The sequence below is a fragment of the Haliotis cracherodii genome, unplaced genomic scaffold (assembly GCF_022045235.1).
Source record: "Haliotis cracherodii isolate W230 unplaced genomic scaffold, xgHalCrac1.p SCAF_3, whole genome shotgun sequence".
Taxonomy (NCBI): Eukaryota; Metazoa; Mollusca; class Gastropoda; order Lepetellida; family Haliotidae; genus Haliotis; species Haliotis cracherodii.
Genome location: NW_027266286.1, coordinates 14,761,732 through 14,782,284, shown reverse-complemented (window position 1 = coordinate 14,782,284; position 20,553 = coordinate 14,761,732). Strand labels below are relative to the sequence as shown.

At 47.8% G+C, this 20,553-nt stretch overlaps 1 pseudogene; it reads right to left on the bottom strand.

Moving 5' to 3' along the window:
- Positions 1–1,277: 1,277 nt before the first annotated feature.
- LOC139475082 (uncharacterized) lies at positions 1,278–19,634 on the bottom strand (annotated as a pseudogene).
- Between the last annotated feature and the right edge of the window lie 919 nt (positions 19,635–20,553).

Genomic DNA, 20,553 nt, shown 5'->3' with positions numbered 1-20,553 from the left:
AGCAACCGAAAAAAATAAATATTATATCTTTACAAAAAGCCAAAATAGTTGGTCCCTTAACACATGTTTCCCACTTTAGTAGGTACGCACTACCTTGCATGCATCGACACTCATACAGGCAGGACGACTATTCGAGGTAACTATGTCAGTATGCTGTCTCGAAAAAGCAGGGGGCACGGTGCTCTTTGTGAACACGAAATTAGGTCAACTTTGAGTAAGAGAGTAAAACAAATATTTATTCAAAGTGTCGCATATCGTATAATTTACACTTAAAAATGACGTTCAACCTATAAGGTAACGGTACACTTTAAAACAATAAATGTCAACATAAAAAACAACAACTGATGATGATAGTATCACAAATGTATTGCTCTGAGAGGCTGTAAGGGAGCATGTATCCCTCTGATTATTGTGGCGAAATGTCGTAAATGTGTCCTGACTGCTGAAGTCAACACAGGTCGACATGAAGATCCATTGTCTTAGAAACCGAACTGTTCTTATTTTCAAGGTTCATATATATGTATCATTTGGGTATTTACAAATACGGAACACTTTTGTGCCACAGACCTTAATATGAGGATAATAAGACTTTTTTTATTTCGAGAATAAAGCCAGTTCAGTTATTCACATAAAATACATTCTATATACTGTGAGCGTACATAATTTAGAGTCCAACTGACAGTATGGATATTGCACAATGACGAGAAACATCATTTTCCCCCTTAAAATGTGTACGTGATCCTTTCCATTCTCTAACACCAACCTCAGGAATTTGTTATTGGTCAGTGAATAAAAATATATACTAGATAAGTAGTCCAGGTACTCTTAAGTACACAAGGAACAACTGCCTCGGCCCAACTGCAGGCCCCCCCCTCCCCACACACACCCCGCCCCCGCGCTGCACCGTAACACCTTGATTCCCCTCCCACCCACCCGACCCCCACATCACCATAACTACCGCACACCCATTACACCCCACTCACCTGTCCCACCCCTAGGAGCCACTGACAGCCCTTATGTTGATGTAACACGGCACAACAAAAACATCTTCTCCCCGAAGCACATCCACGCCCCGACCCCACCCCACAACCAAAGCCACCACATTCAACCAACCCCACCCTACGCCTGTCCCACCCCTAGGAGCCACTGACAGCTCTTATGTTGATATAACATGGCACAACAAAAGTATCTTCTCCCCTTGCACCTCCCCATCCCGACCCCACCCCACAACCAAGGCCACCACACTCAACCTGCCCCACCCTACGCCTGTCCAACCCCTAGGAACCACTGGCCGCAGTGATGTTGATATAACACGGCACAGTGAAAGCGCCTGGCGCAAGGAGACCAGCAAAGGCAGAGTACGTGGAGGCGATACCAGCGACCAGGCCCACGAACACGATCTCATACAGAGCCACCCTCTTGTGCAGGGGGACCTCACTGCAATAAACCACAGAAATAAGCATTATGTTATAGTTTCAAATATACAAACAGAATGGGATGATTAACCCCCTATCACAGTTCCATTTCACGTGGTGTTGGAATTTACAATTGGGACAGCAAATAATGGCCCTGAAGAGGTACCTTTTAGCTGATATGGATAGATAGATACATGCACACAGACAGGCAGACACACAGACAAACAGACAGACAGTCAGGCAGACATACAGGCAGACAGGCAGGCAGGCAAGCAGGCAGACAGACAGACAGACAGACAGACAGACAGGCAGACAGGCAGGCAGGCAGACAGATGAACTCTGGAAAGGAGAACCATGGATCTGGGAATCACAAGGAATCACAGAATCTGGGAATCACAAGGAATCAAGGGATCTGGGAATCACAATTAAGGAATCACGGAATCTGGGAATCACAAGGAATCATGGAATCACAAGGAATCACGGAATCTGGGAATCACAAGGAATCACGGAATCTGGGAATCACAATTTAGGAATCACGAAATCACAAGGAATTACGGAACCTGGGAATCACAAGGAATCACGGAATCTGGGAATCACAAGGAATCACAGAATCTGGGAATCACAAGGAATCATGGAATCATGGAAACTGGGAATCACAAGGAATTACGGAACCTGGGAATCACAAGGAATCACGGAATCTGGAAATCACAAGGAATCACGGAATCTGGGAATCACAATTAAGGAATCATGGAATCTGGGAATCACAAGGAATCATGGAATCACAAGGAATCATGGAATCTGGGAATCACAAGGAATCATGGAATCTGGGAATCACAATTAAGGAATCACGGAATCTGGGAGCCACAAGGAATCATGGAATCATGGAATCTGGGAATCACAAGGAATCATGGAATGTGAGGAATCACAAGGAATCACGTAACTGAGGAATCTCGGAATGCTACAGGAACAGGTTCATTGGCCTTCTAATATATAATAAGTGTATCGTACCGACTGCACCTATCATCACATGCTAATTAGCCTTGAGATAAAACACGTATGTATACGACCCAGATATTGCCTTGTTAGGAGAAGGTAAAGTCCACATATCGGAGACAATCGGGAGAAGGGTGCACCACGTACATTTTCTCCCAGTCCCCCTCCATCTTGGCGAGTTTGAGGTAGAAGAGGGGCGGACAGATGAAGGCTAGGATGGAGATGGTGGATCCGCCAACTAGTGCCAGGATAGCGCCGAACTTGGGCACCGTCTCAGCACCAAACAAAACCAGGGCAACAAGAACAGTCCTCAGTAAACAACGCTTCCAGCCGAAATCTGAAACAATATTAATGACATACTTAAAATGAGACAATGATCTACGGCCTTGTATCTGCTTACAGCCTAAGGGGCATGGGTGGCCCAGTCGTCTAAGGATTCCCTGTACCGAGTTGCGTCCCTTGGGCATGCCAGAAACCTACGATTGTGGGTTCGAATCCCGGTTCGCCCCGATATGTTTCTAGGTTTGTCAGCACCATACCCGTGCTCGTGGGTTTCACCGAAGTGGTAAGCGTCAGAGACCTGCATCACTTTGGGCTTTCCTCCCACATTAAGCTTATACGCCGTGATATAACTGGAATACTGTTAAAAGCGGCGTAAAACCGAACTCACTCACTCACGCTTACAGTCTACTTCAAGGCAATGTAATTAGTGTCAGGTGTGAAACTGAGATACTGTTTTTTTGTTTTTTTTGTTTTTTGTTTGTTTCTTTTTTTTGTGTGTGTTTTTTTTTTTTTTTTTTTTTTTTTGGGGGGGGGGGGGCGCTTTTTAACGCCGCACTCAGCAATATTCCAGCTATATGACGGCGGCCTGTAAAAAAAATCGAATTTGTAAATCCATTGATCATACTCTGAGCAGTGATTAACGCCATCGGGGTACGATGACAAGCACGCAACCAAGTCACCAAACATGGCAAATGGACACCCAGTATTCCGTTCATCTCGCCTTCAATACCGTATTAGACAATGCTTTCACTTACATCTTGTGAACGAAACACTTTTTTTTTTCTTAAATGACATATATGTCAATGTTTCCTGGTAGTTAAATACTTTTTGACATTGAATAAGGACATTGATGTGCTCTGTGGAATAAGGGCAAACTTGTTTGATTCGATTTTTAAAAACAGCAATCTTTATAGAAGACATCAAAATGGTAGGATGTGGTTTGTGAATTTGTAAATATAGGTGTTGCCATATAATATTTTATTATATGTATGGGCTCAGAAGAAAATCGACGAAGATTTCGGGGTAGAATAGGTCTTCAGCAACCCATACTTGCCGTAAAAGGCGACTGTGCTTGTCGTAAAAGGCGACTAACGGGATCGGGTGGTCAGGCTCGCTGACTTGGTTGATATATGTCATCGATCCCAATTGCTTAGATCGATGCTCATGATGTCAATGATTGTCTGGTCCAGACTCGATTATTTTACAGACCGCCGTCATATAGCTGGAATATTGCTGAGTGCGGCGTTAAACAACTAACAAACAAACAAACAAATCAGAAGAAAATCTTGCGGGTTTGATACCTAAAGGTTCAGACTTAGATCAAAATGATGATTGACTCTTTGTGTCTTTATATCAAGCTGTTCGGGAACATTTGCGGTTTACTGAGACAGACATACTTACGGTGGGGTACTTTGAATATTTCCTCTACTTCCTGACTAAAAGGGTTGATAATGATGATGAATCCACAAAACAGATGAAGGGTGACGAGAATCTGCACAGTCACCAACATGGGGCCCGACGACACCGTCTGCAGGATGTTAGCCTGGGTATCTCTCCCGTACACGAAGTACCCCCGTTACAGAGACAGGAATGTACATGCACAACACAACTGGAAAAAAAGCAGACGACACTTTATGTTGAAGCACACGACATGTCGGAGATTAACATTATGAGAACTTGAGAAGCAGACGACACGTTGGATGGACATTAATGGGAAGCATACGATATGTCGGAGATTAACATTATGAGAAGCAGACGACACGTTGGATGGACATTAATGGGAAGCATACGATATGTCGGAGATTAACATTATGAGAAGCAGACGACACGAATGTTATGGAAAAGCTGACGTTACGTTAGATGGACGTTATGAGGAAGCAGACAACATGTCGGAGATTAGTGAGTCAGTGAATATGGTTTTACGCCGCTTTTAGCAATATTCCAGCAATATCAAGGCGGGGGACACCAGAAATGGGCTTCACACATTGTACCCATGTCAGGAATGGAACCCGGGTCTTCGGCGTGACGAGCGAACGCTTTAACTACTAGGCTACCCGACCGCCCCATGTTGGAGATTAACATTATGAGGAATCACATAGGATAGTCGAGACAGATAATTCCCTGGCGTTGACGTTTTCTGTTTACGTCATCGGGAACCCGATGTTGATTGACGTTAAGAGATAGCAGACGACATATTAATTAGACGTTATTGGGACGTAGACGTTGATGTGATGTTTAAAAAAAAACTTTTATTGACTTTTACGTTTGTTTGACGTTGGATTCGTAAGCAGACGATCGCAACACCTAGGGTGGAGGCAGCAGACGTTGGACTGACATTTTGAATAAGCAGGTGACATTTGGTTCTGTCGTTATACGAAAGTACACATTGACTTCACATGTAGGGGATGTAGATGTTAGACGGTCGTTATGAGAGATAAGACAAAGCATTTGGGAGAACGGCAGAGAGTACACTGGCTTTGCGCCTTCGGTGCCAGAATTCGACGTGGATAACGTCATATTCACGTGATGTCTATATGACTTCTGTTTGTTTGCCATAGGTCAACACCCTTTTGGCAAATTTGTACAGCGTCAATGCAAGTTTGAAAGGCAGAAGATGATGCAAGGACAGTCTAAATTAAACCGAAATGGTTCTAATTCGATGTGGATAATTATGTCCCTTTGTTGTGCTAGCAGTTCTTGGGTTCGAATCCCATATAATCCCGGATCTTTCAGCACCATATCCATGCTCATGGGTTTCAACAAAGTAGTAAAGGTCTAAGACAGGCATCACGTTCGTTTCGTCCCACATAAAGTGGACAGGCCGTGATATTGTTCAAAGAGGCATTAAACCGACTCCCTCCCTCGATCAATCCAATATAAAAGGTGTTTCATGTATCATTGACTCCGTCAGCCAGGGTTATGATTGTTATTATTCGAGCGTGTTTACAGAAGAAATCTTTTGGCCGAGACATCAAAGCCAAAACTGCCCCCCCCCCCCCCCCCCCCCCCCCCACACACACACACACCCCGTTTTGCAAAACGAGCATATTTCTTAAACGGTTCTTCTTGACATATTTGAGCAGAATGCCTACACTTCTACAGACCCAATTCAACATAAATATTTTATTTTCAGATCAGTAAATCTGCACGTCGCTGCATAAGTGCAGTAATTTTGAAAGCGACGTTAAACCCCATTTCACCCTGCCTCAACTTCTCACAGAGCTCAAAGCCAGACACGAACGGGCATACCCAAAAGGACCATCTTCCCGAGGCAAGAGCGTTAGCGGACTCTAAAAGTCCAGTTTCCACCCTTGCCGAACTAGGCTGGAATTCCTGGGCTCGATCGTAGCGCCACCAGTGGCTACTACGAGTTATGTCCTTTCTATGCATCTCCCATTTGACCAATCAGATTCCAACTCTCGTATAACATGCATTTGCTTCAAACAAAATGGTGGCGCCCAGTCAAGACGATCTGATCGACCATCAAGATCTATTTTGTGATAAAACGATTCTTACGTCGCGAAGTACATCAAATCACGTGAGCACCTTGATTAGAAACATGAAAAGATTTGAAAAAAATATGTTGACAAGGAGTTGGCGATGCACATGCTTTGCAAATCCATCAATTCACCGAACTCTGCATGACAGTTTACGAACCGGATTTCGATTTCGGTGCGTGATTTTGATTTGCCTATGCATAAACTCGTTAGCCCAGCCAAAATGTAACTCCATAATCCCAGCCTAGTTCGGCAAGGGTGGAAACTGGACTTTTATAGTCAGTTAACTCTCTTGCCTCGGGAAGATGCAAAAGGACAGGTACAATGCGTCATGCACGGAATTGGGAGATACACGGACACCTTTACATTCGTAGAAAATAAATGTTTGAATTGGCAAAATATTTACTCAAATAAACTTAATATTTTGTTAAAACTTGGTAATTACCTACTCATGTAAGCAAGCAGGACAGCTTTGCCGAATTGCCTGTGGTCCTTCATGTCTGTCTGGAAGGTGGGGAACGCTGGGTGCCCCCCGAACGCGAAGCAGATGGTGCCGAACGCCGTGAAGAAGGACACAAAGCCAGGAGTATCGTGAACGACTTCGGGAAGGTCCTTCTTGTCGATGACCATGTTGGTGGTGAGGATGATACAGGCCGTGCCTGTCGCCACGGCAGCGCCTACTGCTATTGGCCTGTGAAGAACAAAGAGGAAGAAGTGAACATTCTAGAAAACTCGGTCCTCAGAGCGATCTTAGCTATCTCGTAATAACCACTCAGACAAATTCAGCTTTTCCCACGACAAATGCATATTACCGTTACGGAGAGTTAAAACACTGACATCGTGACAAGCCGTGTTTATGTTATTAAGAACAAAATAAACGTCTAAATAACGTCGCAGACAAGCATGTAGGAATGGTGTTTTAAGATGGCGTCTTACCAGAAATCTTTTGGAGTGCCTAGCCAGGATAAAGGTAGTAGTATGCCAGCCACTATCAGCAACCAGAAACAGAAGGAGATGTCTTTGTGGACGTCAGCAAATAGTGACTGGAGGTTCTCTGAGGCAAGGATCAAGTAGACCACAGCCCCACCGTACATGGTAAAGTTGATGGAAAAGGATACTAGGTACCTAGAGGGTAGATAAAGATGATTATACACTTGCAACTGACCCCAAATCCTACATGATTATAACCTTGGGGCTATAACCAATTCTCCAACTCTCACACTACGTGATCTAGGGGCAGCCAAGTTACCAACTCTCTTTCTAGGCGAGCTAGGGACAGTCAAGTTACCAACTCTCTCACAACGTAATCTAGGGGCAACCAAGTTACCAACTCCTCTCACCACGTGACCTAGGAGCAAACAAGTTACCAACTCTCTCATGACGTGACCTAGGGGCAACCAAGTTACCAACTCTCTCACCACGTGACCTAGGTGCAACCAAGTTACCAACTCTCTCACCACGTTACCTAGGGTAAACCAAGTTACCATCTCTCTCACGACGTGACCTAGGGTAAACCAAGTTACCATCTCTCTCACGACGTGACCTAGGGTAAACCAAGTTACCATCTCACTCACCACGTGACATAGGGTGAACCAGGTTACCAACTCTCCCACCACGTGACCTAGGGGCAACCAAGGTACCATCTCACTCACCACGTGACCTAGGGTGAACCAAGTTACAATCTCTCTCACCACGTGCCCTAGGGGCAACCAAGTTACCATCTCTCTCACCACGTGCCCTAGGGGCAACCAAGTTATCAACTCTCTCACCACGTGCCCTAGGGGCAACCAAGGTATCAACTCTCTCACCACGTTACCTAGGGTGAACCAAGGTACCATCTCGCTCACCACGTGCCCTAGGGGCAACCAAGTTACCATCTCTCTCACCACGTGACCTAGGGGCAACGAAGTTACCAACTCTCTCCCCACGTGACCTAAGGGCAACCAAGTTACCGTCTCTCACCACGTGACCTAGGGTGAACCAAGGTACCATCTCGCTCACCACGTGCCCTAGGGGCAACCAAGTTACCATCTCTCTCACCACGTGACCTAGGGGCAACCAAGTTACCAACTCTCTCCCCACGTGACCTAAGGGCAACCAAGTTACCGTCTCTCACCACGTGACCTAGGGTGAACCAAGTTACCAACTCACTCACCACGTGCCCTAGGGGCAACCAAGTTACCAACTCTCTCACCACGTGCCCTAGGGACAACCAAGGTACCACCTCTCTCACCACGTGACCCACCTTCCAGGTTTCCCGTACGTGATCTCCCCAATGGCCGGGTAGGGGTATCTGATGTGGCCCCGGTACTGCTCATAGCGGTCTTGGATGATGCACCAAGCCGTCCCCAGCACGTCGCCGGTGTAGGTGGAGATGAAGCAGCACAGGAACAGCATCACCATCCCGATCCAGCCTAGGAATAGAGATGTTAGTTGTGTACTTCGTGATAATATGTTGTTTGTTTGTTTGTTTGTTGTTTAACGCCGCACTCAGCAGTAGTCAAGCTAAAGGGCGGCGGTCTGTACATAATCGAGTCTGGACCAGACCATCCAGTGATTGACATCATAAGCATCAATCCACGCAATTGGGCGTGATAATATGTGATACTTAACATAACCATCACCATCGATACCCACCACAACCATACCTATTTCTCATCCGAATCGCATTCCCACTTTCTCCTATGCCTAACTTCCTAACACCGCCACTAACACACGCACACAGAACTTCTGCAACATCTTGTGACACACCAACATCGTCATCCCCCCCCCCCCCCCCCCCCCCCACCTCCTTCCAGCACCGCCACTAACACACAGTAGTGGTTCATTGGTTCAAGCGTTCAAGCGTCACGCCGAAGACCCGGATTCGAATCCCCCACATGGGTACAATGTGTGAAGCCCATTTCTGGTGTCGCTCGCCGTGACATTGCTGGAATATTGCTAAAAGCGGCGTAAAACCATACTCACTCACTTCCTTCTAGCACCGCCATCAACACACCGACACAGAACTTCTTCAACATCTGACAGACCACCACCTTCTAACACCGCCATCAACACGCCCACACAGAACTTCTCCAACATCTGATACACCACCACCTTCTAACACCGCCATCAACACACCCACACAGAACTTCTTCAACATCTGACACACCACCACCTTCTAACACCGCCATCAACACACCCACACAGAACTTCCCCAACATCTGATACATCACAACCTTCTAGCACCGCCACCAACACACCCACACAGAACTTCTCCAACATCTGACACACCCGCCACCTTCTAGCACCGCCACCAACATGCCAACACAGAACTTCTCCAACATCTGACACACCGCCACCTTCTAGCACCGCCACCAACGTGCCAACACAGAACTTCTCCAACATCTGACACACCGCCACCTTCTAGCACCGCCACCAACACGCCAACACAGAACTTCTCCAACATCTGACACACCGCCACCTTCTAGCACCGCCACCAACATGCCAACACAGAACTTCTCCAACATCTGACACACCGCCACCTTCTAGCACCGCCACCAACATGCCAACACAGAACTTCTCCAACATCTGACACACCGCCACCTTCTAGCACCGCCACCAACATGCCAACACAGAACTTCCCCAACATCTGACACACCACCACCTTCTAGCACCGCCACCAACACACCCACACAGAACTTCCCCAACATCTGACACACCACCACCTTCTAGCACCGCCACCAACATGCCAACACAGAACTTCCCCAACATCTGACACACCACCACCTTCTAACACCGCCACCAACACGCCCACACAGAACTTCCCCAACATCTGACACACCACCACCTTCTAGCACCGCCACCAACACACCCACACAGAACTTCCCCAACATCTGACACACCACCACCTTCTAACACCGCCACCAACACGCCCACACAGAACTTCCCCAACATCTGACACACCACCACCTAGCACCGCCACCAACACACCCACACAGAACTTCCCCAACATCTGACACACCACCACCTTCTAACACCGCCACCAACACACCCACACAGAACTTCCCCAACATCTGACACACCACCACCTTCTAGCACCGCCACCAACACGCCAACACAGAACTTCCCCAACATCTGACACACCACCACCTTCTAACACCGCCACCAACACGCCCACACAGAACTTCCCCAACATCTGACACACCACCACCTTCTAACACCGCCACCAACACACCCACACAGAACTTCCCCAACATCTGACACACCACCACCTTCTAGCACCGCCACCAACACGCCCGCACAGAACTTCCCCAACATCTGACACACCGCCACCTAGCACCGCCATCAACACGCCCACACAGAACTTCCCCAACATCTGACACACCACCACCTTCTAGCACCGCCACCAACACGCCCACACAGAACTTCCCCAACATCTGACACACCGCCACCTTCTAGCACCGCCACCAACACACCCACACAGAACTTCTCCAACATCTGACACACCGCCACCTTCTAGCAGCGCCACCAACACGCCCACACAGAACTTCTCCAACATCTGACACACCGCCACCTTCTAGCACCGCCACCAACACACCCACACAGAACTTCCCCAACATCTGACACACCACCACCTTCTAGCACCGCCACCAACACACCCACACAGAACTTCTCCAACATCTGACACACCGCCACCTAGCACCGCCACCAACACACCCACACAGAACTTCCCCAACATCTGACACACCACCACCTTCTAACACCGCCACCAACACGCCCACACAGAACTTCCCCAACATCTGACACACCGCCACCTTCTAGCACCGCCACCAACACACCCACACAGAACTTCCCCAACATCTGACACACCGCCACCTTCTAGCACCGCCACCAACACACCCACACAGAACTTCCCCAACATCTGACACACCGCCACCTAGCACCGCCACCAACACACCCACACAGAACTTCCCCAACATCTGACACACCACCACCTTCTAACACCGCCACCAACACACCCACACAGAACTTCCCCAACATCTGATACACCACCACCTAGCACCGCCACCAACATGCCCACACAGAACTTCTCCAATATCTGACACACCACCACCTTCTAACACCGCCATCAACACACCCACACAGAACTTCTCCAATATCTGACACACCACCACCTAGCACCGCCACCAACACACCCACACAGAACTTCCCCAACATCTGACACACCACCACCTAGCACCGCCACCAACACGCCCACACAGAACTTCCCCAACATCTGATACATCACAACCTTCTAGCACCGCCACCAACACACCCACACAGAACTTCTCCAACATCTGACACACCGCCACCTTCTAGCACCGCCACCAACATGCCAACACAGAACTTCTCCAACATCTGACACACCGCCACCTTCTAGCACCGCCACCAACATGCCAACACAGAACTTCTCCAACATCTGACACACCGCCACCTTCTAGCACCGCCACCAACACGCCAACACAGAACTTCTCCAACATCTGACACACCGCCACCTTCTAGCACCGCCACCAACATGCCAACACAGAACTTCTCCAACATCTGACACACCGCCACCTTCTAGCACCGCCACCAACATGCCAACACAGAACTTCTCCAACATCTGACACACCGCCACCTTCTAGCACCGCCACCAACATGCCAACACAGAACTTCCCCAACATCTGACACACCACCACCTTCTAGCACCGCCACCAACACACCCACACAGAAATTCCCCAACATCTGACACACCACCACCTTCTAGCACCGCCACCAACATGCCAACACAGAACTTCCCCAACATCTGACACACCACCACCTTCTAACACCGCCACCAACACGCCCACACAGAACTTCCCCAACATCTGACACACCACCACCTTCTAGCACCGCCACCAACACACCCACACAGAACTTCCCCAACATCTGACACACCACCACCTTCTAACACCGCCACCAACACGCCCACACAGAACTTCCCCAACATCTGATACACCACCACCTAGCACCGCCACCAACACACCCACACAGAACTTCCCCAACATCTGACACACCACCACCTTCTAACACCGCCACCAACACACCCACACAGAACTTCCCCAACATCTGACACACCACCACCTTCTAGCACCGCCACCAACACGCCCACACAGAACTTCCCCAACATCTGACACACCACCACCTTCTAACACCGCCACCAACACACCCACACAGAACTTCCCCAACATCTGACACACCACCACCTTCTAGCACCGCCACCAACACGCCCACACAGAACTTCCCCAACATCTGACACACCGCCACCTAGCACCGCCATCAACACACCCACACAGAACTTCCCCAACATCTGACACACCACCACCTTCTAGCACCGCCACCAACACACCCACACAGAACTTCCCCAACATCTGACACACCGCCACCTTCTAGCACCGCCACCAACACACCCACACAGAACTTCTCCAACATCTGACACACCGCCACCTTCTAGCAGCGCCACCAACACGCCCACACAGAACTTCTCCAACATCTGACACACCACCACCTTCTAGCACCGCCACCAACACACCCACACAGAACTTCTCCAACATCTGACACACCGCCACCTAGCACCGCCACCAACACACCCACACAGAACTTCCCCAACATCTGACACACCACCACCTTCTAACACCGCCACCAACACGCCCACACAGAACTTCCCCAACATCTGACACACCACCACCTTCTAGCACCGCCACCAACACACCCACACAGAACTTCCCCAACATCTGACACACCGCCACCTTCTAGCACCGCCACCAACACACCCACACAGAACTTCCCCAACATCTGACACACCGCCACCTAGCACCGCCACCAACACACCCTCACAGAACTTCCCCAACATCTGACACACCACCACCTTCTAACACCGCCACCAACACACCCACACAGAACTTCCCAAACATCTGATACACCACCACCTAGCACCGCCACCAACACGCCCACACAGAACTTCTCCAATATCTGACACACCACCACCTTCTAACACCGCCATCAACACACCCACACAGAACTTCTCCAATATCTGACACACCACCACCTAGCACCGCCACCAACACACCCACACAGAACTTCCCCAACATCTGACACACCACCACCTAGCACCGCCACCAACACGCCCACACAGAACTTCCCCAACATCTGACACACCACCACCTTCTAGCACCGCCACCAACACGCCCACACAGAACTTCTCCAATATCTGACACACCACCACCTAGCACCGCCACCAACACACCCACACAGAACTTCCCCAACATCTGACACACCACCACCTTCTAACACCGCCACCAACACACCCACACAGAACTTCTCCAATATCTGACACACCACCACCTAGCACCGCCACCAACACACCCACACAGAACTTCTCCAACATCTGACACACCGCCACCTAGCACCGCCACCAACACGCCCACACAGAACTTCCCCAACATCTGACACACCACCACCTTCTAGCACCGCCACCAACACACCCACACAGAACTTCCCCAACATCTGACACACCGCCACCTAGCACCGCCACCAACACACCCACACAGAACTTCCCCAACATCTGACACACCACCACCTTCTAGCACCGCCACCAACACACCCACACAGAACTTCTCCAATATCTGACACACCACCACCTAGCACCGCCACCAACACACCCACACAGAACTTCCCCAACATCTGACACACCACCACCTTCTAGCACCGCCACCAACACACCCACACAGAACTTCTCCAATATCTGACACACCACCACCTAGCACCGCCACCAACACACCCACACAGAACTTCTCCAATATCTGACACACCACCACCTAGCACCGCCACCAACACACCCACACAGAACTTCTCCAATATCTGACACACCACCACCTAGCACCGCCACCAACACGCCCACACAGAACTTCCCCAACATCTGACACACCACCACCTTCTAGCACCGCCACCAACACACCCACACAGAACTTCCCCAACATCTGACACACCGCCACCTTCTAACACCGCCACCAACACGCCAACACAGAACTTCCCCAACATCTGACACACCACCACCACCTTCTAGCACCGCCACCAACACGCCCACACAGAACTTCCCCAACATCTGACACACCACCACCTTCTAGCACCGCCACCAACACACCCACACAGAACTTCCCCAACATCTGACACACCACCACCTTCTAGCACCGCAACCAACACGCCCACACAGAACTTCTCCAACATCTGACACACCGCCACCTAGCACCGCCACCAACACACCCACACAGAACTTCCCCAACATCTGACACACCGCCACCTTCTAACACCGCCACCAACACACCCACACAGAACTTCTCCAACATCTGACACACCGCCACCTTCTAGCACCGCCACCAACACACCCACACAGAACTTCTCCAACATCTGACACACCACCACCTTCTAGCACCGCCACCAACACACCCACACAGAACTTCCCCAACATCTGACACACCGCCACCTTCTAACACCGCCACCAACACACCCACACAGAACTTCCCCAACATCTGACACACCGCCACCTTCTAACACCGCCACCAACACGCCAACACAGAACTTCCCCAACATCTGACACACCACCACCTAGCACCGCCACCAACACGCCCACACAGAACTTCCCCAACATCTGACACACCGCCACCTAGCACCGCCACCAACACGCCCACACAGAACTTCCCCAACATCTGACACACCACCACCTTCTAGCACCGCCACCAACACACCCACACAGAACTTCCCCAACATCTGACACACCACCACCTTCTAGCACCGCCACCAACACGCCCACACAGAACTTCCCCAACATCTGACACACCACCACCTTCTAGCACCGCCACCAACACACCCACACAGAACTTCCCCAACATCTGACACACCACCACCTTCTAGCACCGCCACCAACACGCCCACACAGAACTTCCCCAACATCTGACACACCACCACCTTCTAGCACCGCCACCAACACACCCACACAGAACTTCTCCAACATCTGACACACCGCCACCTTCTAACACCGCCACCAACACGCCCACACAGAACTTCCCCAACATCTGACACACCACCACCTTCTAGCACCGCCACCAACACACCCACACAGAACTTCTCCAACATCTGACACACCGCCACCTTCTAACACCGCCACCAACACGCCCACACAGAACTTCCCCAACATCTGACACACCACCACCTTCTAGCACCGCCACCAACACACCCACACAGAACTTCTCCAACATCTGACACACCGCCACCTTCTAACACCGCCACCAACACGCCAACACAGAACTTCCCCAACATCTGACACACCACCACCTTCTAGCACCGCCACCAACACGCCCACACAGAACTTCCCCAACATCTGACACACCACCACCTTCTAACACCGCCACCAACACGCCAACACAGAACTTCCCCAACATCTGACACACCGCCACCTAGCACCGCCACCAACACGCCCACACAGAACTTCCCCAACATCTGACACACCGCCACCTTCTAACACCGCCACCAACACGCCCACACAGAACTTCCCCAACTTCTGACACACCACCACCTTCTAGCACCGCCACCAACACGCCCACACAGAACTTCCCCAACATCTGACACACCACCACCGCCGCTTTTAACAGTATTCCAGTCATATCTCGGCATGTCAGCTTAATGTGGAAAGCCCGAAGTGATGCAGGTCTCAGACGTTTACCACTTCGGTGAAACCCACGAGCACGGGTATGGTGCAGACAAACCTAGAAACATAATCGGGGCGAACCGGGATCCGAACCCACAATCGTAGGTGTCTGGCATGCCCAAGGGACGCAACTCTGCACAGTGAATCGCGACGCCTTAGACGACTTAGACGAGGTTCAATGAGCATGGGGGGAGTGTCATAAGTTCTGCAATCCTAAGGTCATTAAGATTACATGTTACACCCTCTAAGACACTCTTAAGCTTAAAATGCAGAGTGGACACGCCTGGGGTAACACATACGCAAGGGATACAGGAAAATTCAATGTTCTGTGGTTGTGGTCAGTGCAGAGACACGTGTATGTCCTCAACATGTGAACTATAAATGACCTCACCGTGTCACTGACGTTGTTGCTATACACCAACCAGCTCACGCTTTGAAACAAATGCAAATTAATGTCAACATGACTTAACTATGACAAAGTAGTAAATTTAGGAATAACAATGTTTTTATTTACTGTAAAGGCGACGTTTCGGTATAGATCCTTATACCATTGTCAAGCAAGGCTGACTTGACTTGACTTGACTACCTTCCTTGACAACGGTATACCGAAACGTCGCCTTTACAGTAAACAAAGAAATTGTTATCCTTAACTTGTGTCTACTTTGTCCTCCGTCATCTTCTAAGTAATGCCTATCAAACAATTCAACGTATAAATCTGAACCCAGGCATATGACCGAACATGTAGGAGCCTATAAATCTAAACCTAGTCATATTAGATTTCCGAACTCTTACGATTATTGCACAGGCTTGAAATACAAGAAAACGAAAATCATATTTACGCACCTCTGAAACATATATTCATTTGCATTTATATTTCTTTGTTTTCAAGACCCGCATTAATATGTGCAAATATGGCGGGCAAATGACACGTATATTTGAAACGGTTGTCATATGCATTTAGGGTTGCACGTTCATATACTAGCATGGATAATTTAATAGCACGTGTATATAATGTTATAACGTTAAAAGTCAGAATTTAACCTGACGCGCCCATTCCTTTCAATGGAACGGCCAAGAGAATGTCACAAGTGACGCAAATGCATGTGCATGTGACAGCACAATATGAATATAGTAGCATAATCAAGAAATACAATCTCGATAAACATATGCATGGCTTGTGTGTTAGGACACAAGAGAATCTGAGAGTATAGTATAGGTGTCAAGCATAGATATCCGCATACAATATTCAAGGTCTGCGTCACTATTACTTACAGTCATAAAATGATGACACGATTAGCTGCCATCTTGAAAACATGGCAGCCATCTTGGATTTCTTTTATGGTTAACGTTTATTTTCTCAATATTTACCTTGTATAATATTATATGTGAACAGTGTATGTGTTTATACGTCATATCTCCTGTTGTGTTATTGGTGCCCCTCGCTTGATGCCCTCCGTCACCAACCACCGTTTAGATTATGATTGACAAGTTTTTTTAATGAAAAACTACAATTCCGATTGTCTTTACCTGCTCCCTCGACAGCACTCGGCAAGGCCAGCACCCCCGACCCTGCAATCTCCCCGACGATGAACACTGCGGCAGTCCATATTGTCAGTCCGTGGACGGCTTTAACCTGGAACGGGTGGATGGAGCACACTATAAAAAGTGTCAGGGAACAGAATGATGCTGCTTACTTAACTTACATGTGCCCGCTTTCTCAGGTTTACACAGTTTTCCCCTACCCATCCGATATATTGCAGGCAACACATCCGATATATCCCTGTCCACTCAACAGATATATTATTTTCCACTCAACAGATTTATTCCTGTCCACTCAACAGATTTATTCCTGTCCACTCAACAGATTTATTCCTGTCTACTCAACAGATATATTCCTGTCCACTCAACAGATTTATTCCTGTGAACTCAACAGATTTATTCCTGTCTACTCAACAGATTTATTCCTGTCTACTCAACAGATTTATTCCTGTCTACTCAACAGATTTATTCCTGTCCACTCAACAGATTTATTCCTGTCTACTCAACAGATTTATTCCTGTCTACTCAACAGATTTATTCCTGTCCACTCATAGGATTTATTCCTGTCCACTAAACATATTTATTCCTGTCCAGTGAACAGATTTATTCCTGTCTACTCAACAGATTTATTCCTGTCCACTCAACATATTTATTCCTGTCTACTCAACATATTTATTCCCGTCCACTCAACAGATTTATTCCTGTCTACTCAACAGATTTATTCCTGTCCACTCAACAGATTTATACCTGTCCACTCAACAGATGTATATCTGTCCACTCAACAGATTTATTCCTGTCCACTCAACAGATTTATTCCTGTCTACTCAACAGATTTATTCCTGTCCACTCAACAGATTTATTCCTGTCTACTCAACAGATTTATTCCTGTCCACTCAACAGATTTATTCCTGTCTACTCAACAGATTTATTCCTGTCCTCTCAACAGATTTATTCCTGTCCACTCAACAGATATATTCGTGTCTACTCAACAAATATATTCCCGTCTACTCAGCAGATATATTCCTTTATCATATAATGGGTAGGTTTCTCGGCAGGATAAAGCCAACGGATAAAACGATATCCGTTGGGGTCATATGCGGATAGAGATGCAAATATCACAGGTCAAGTAGGGACTACTTTTACTGTTTATAAACAAACATGGCGTCGGACTCGTCATTCGGCGATCGAGTCAGAATTAACCATCGGGAATCTGGATAAACTACAGGGATAATTGCTATCATTATCAAAAGAACAGTCTAATATACTGAAAATCTGTGTCTAACTGTGACGCAGCTAAGGCATTTTATAAGTTTTGGCAACTTTGGAGATATAAATTTCGAAACAATTTGGCGAGGGCACGAGGCCTAGCCAAGCGGGATCAGTAGCCATATCTGGGCTTGAAACCTTCTCAACAAATTAAAATAGTTGGATTTGACGGAAATATGTTTGAATCGTTACCTTGTTTCGTTTTGTCGCTATGTGAACATCTGAGTACACTTCTTATCGTTATGACAGGACAGACCGACTGTCAACACCGTTTGACCGTGGCCGTGACGTCTCATAGACTAGGGTTAGAGTAGCTTCCCTTTGACAAAGGGCAGTTACTCTAGCGGACAGACCGATGGATTGCCGCGAAAGGCAATTAAAAACAATTGTTGTTTTGCGTATATGTTGCATCGCCACTGTATAAGAAACAGATTTCAGTTGGAACTATATTGGCTACTGTCACTGTCCGACTGAGACATCACTTACCCTGTGACGTAATAAATATTAATGCGCGCATTGCAGGAAAACTCGCAATGTTTCGGTAATGTTTGTGAGAGAGGGTAAGCGATTTTGAAGCACAGAATTAAAGAATGACATTATATGATAAAGAGGTTATCACGCGAGTGTGTTTGGGGATTGTAAATATCCTGCATTAGGAATTAACATTGTATTTAGCGAGCCTTGGCGAGCTATAAATACATAGTGTTTATTCCTAATACAGGATATTTACCATCCCCAAACACACTCGCGTGATAACCTCTATGTCCACTCAGATATATTCCGTGTTTACTCACGAGCAAAGTAATGGACCATCGATCCTACCCAATAGATTACCTTCTTATCTTCCACATTCAACCCCTCGGGGAAAGAGGACGACTGTTTTCTCGTTGCATCCACCATGTTGGTTAACTCCACAAACTACGACAGCTGTCAGTAACGTTTGTCAAGGATGATATGCTGATTTATGTACACCGGTAATGCGATATAACCATGCCCTGGGTGAAATATGGCGTATCGAGTGTCTGCTGTGTGACCAATGTGATAGCTGAAACAGCATAATCATTGTCGGGATCATCCTTCTCCTCAGCAGCAGCAGCAGCAACAGCAGCAGCAGGGTGACGACATCCGTATTGTCACTCAGTGGGGATTTAGACAATGAAGATATGTGCACCTTGACAGAAATATGATTTGAAGCTCCCGTTCTTTAGGACTAAAGCCATTTTACTCTTAACCCGCTTTAGTTAGTGTCGTCCGATCAAATTAGTTTCCTCGTCATGTTTTCCAGAAGTGTCATGTTTTACCTACCAGGTCAGTCGTCAATCAGTATTTATGAGCCAACGTATGCTAAAAGTGTTCCGTTGCTCTATATTAAGGAGCGCCTCTGTAGGATTCCGGTGAAGGCTTTGTCATGTTGCCTCTATCACACGAATGCTGGTCGTAAGATCCGACAACAGTGGTCCAGAGCCCCGTTCCACAAAGCATCTTAGCGCTACGATTGTCAGTAAGTGTTAAAGACTTAGCGCTAAGATCACTTTGTGGAACGGGGCCCAGGTCGTTAGGCTCGGGTGCTTGGCTTACTACAATAAACGCCTGCCTTGCAGAAACTCCGGGTCGTATTTTAGTCTACACAATTTAGTTGCCTAATGCTCCCTTTTCATGCCGCTAGTGTACTGACCCAGGTGTAATTACATTGAACACACAAAAGATAAATTATTTAAGGATCAAAAGGGGTTTGTTTTTGTTTAAATTAATGTTTGGGTTTTCGGTTCTTACCTCAATGAATCTGATACAATACACTGTCAATCCTTACAACTGATTG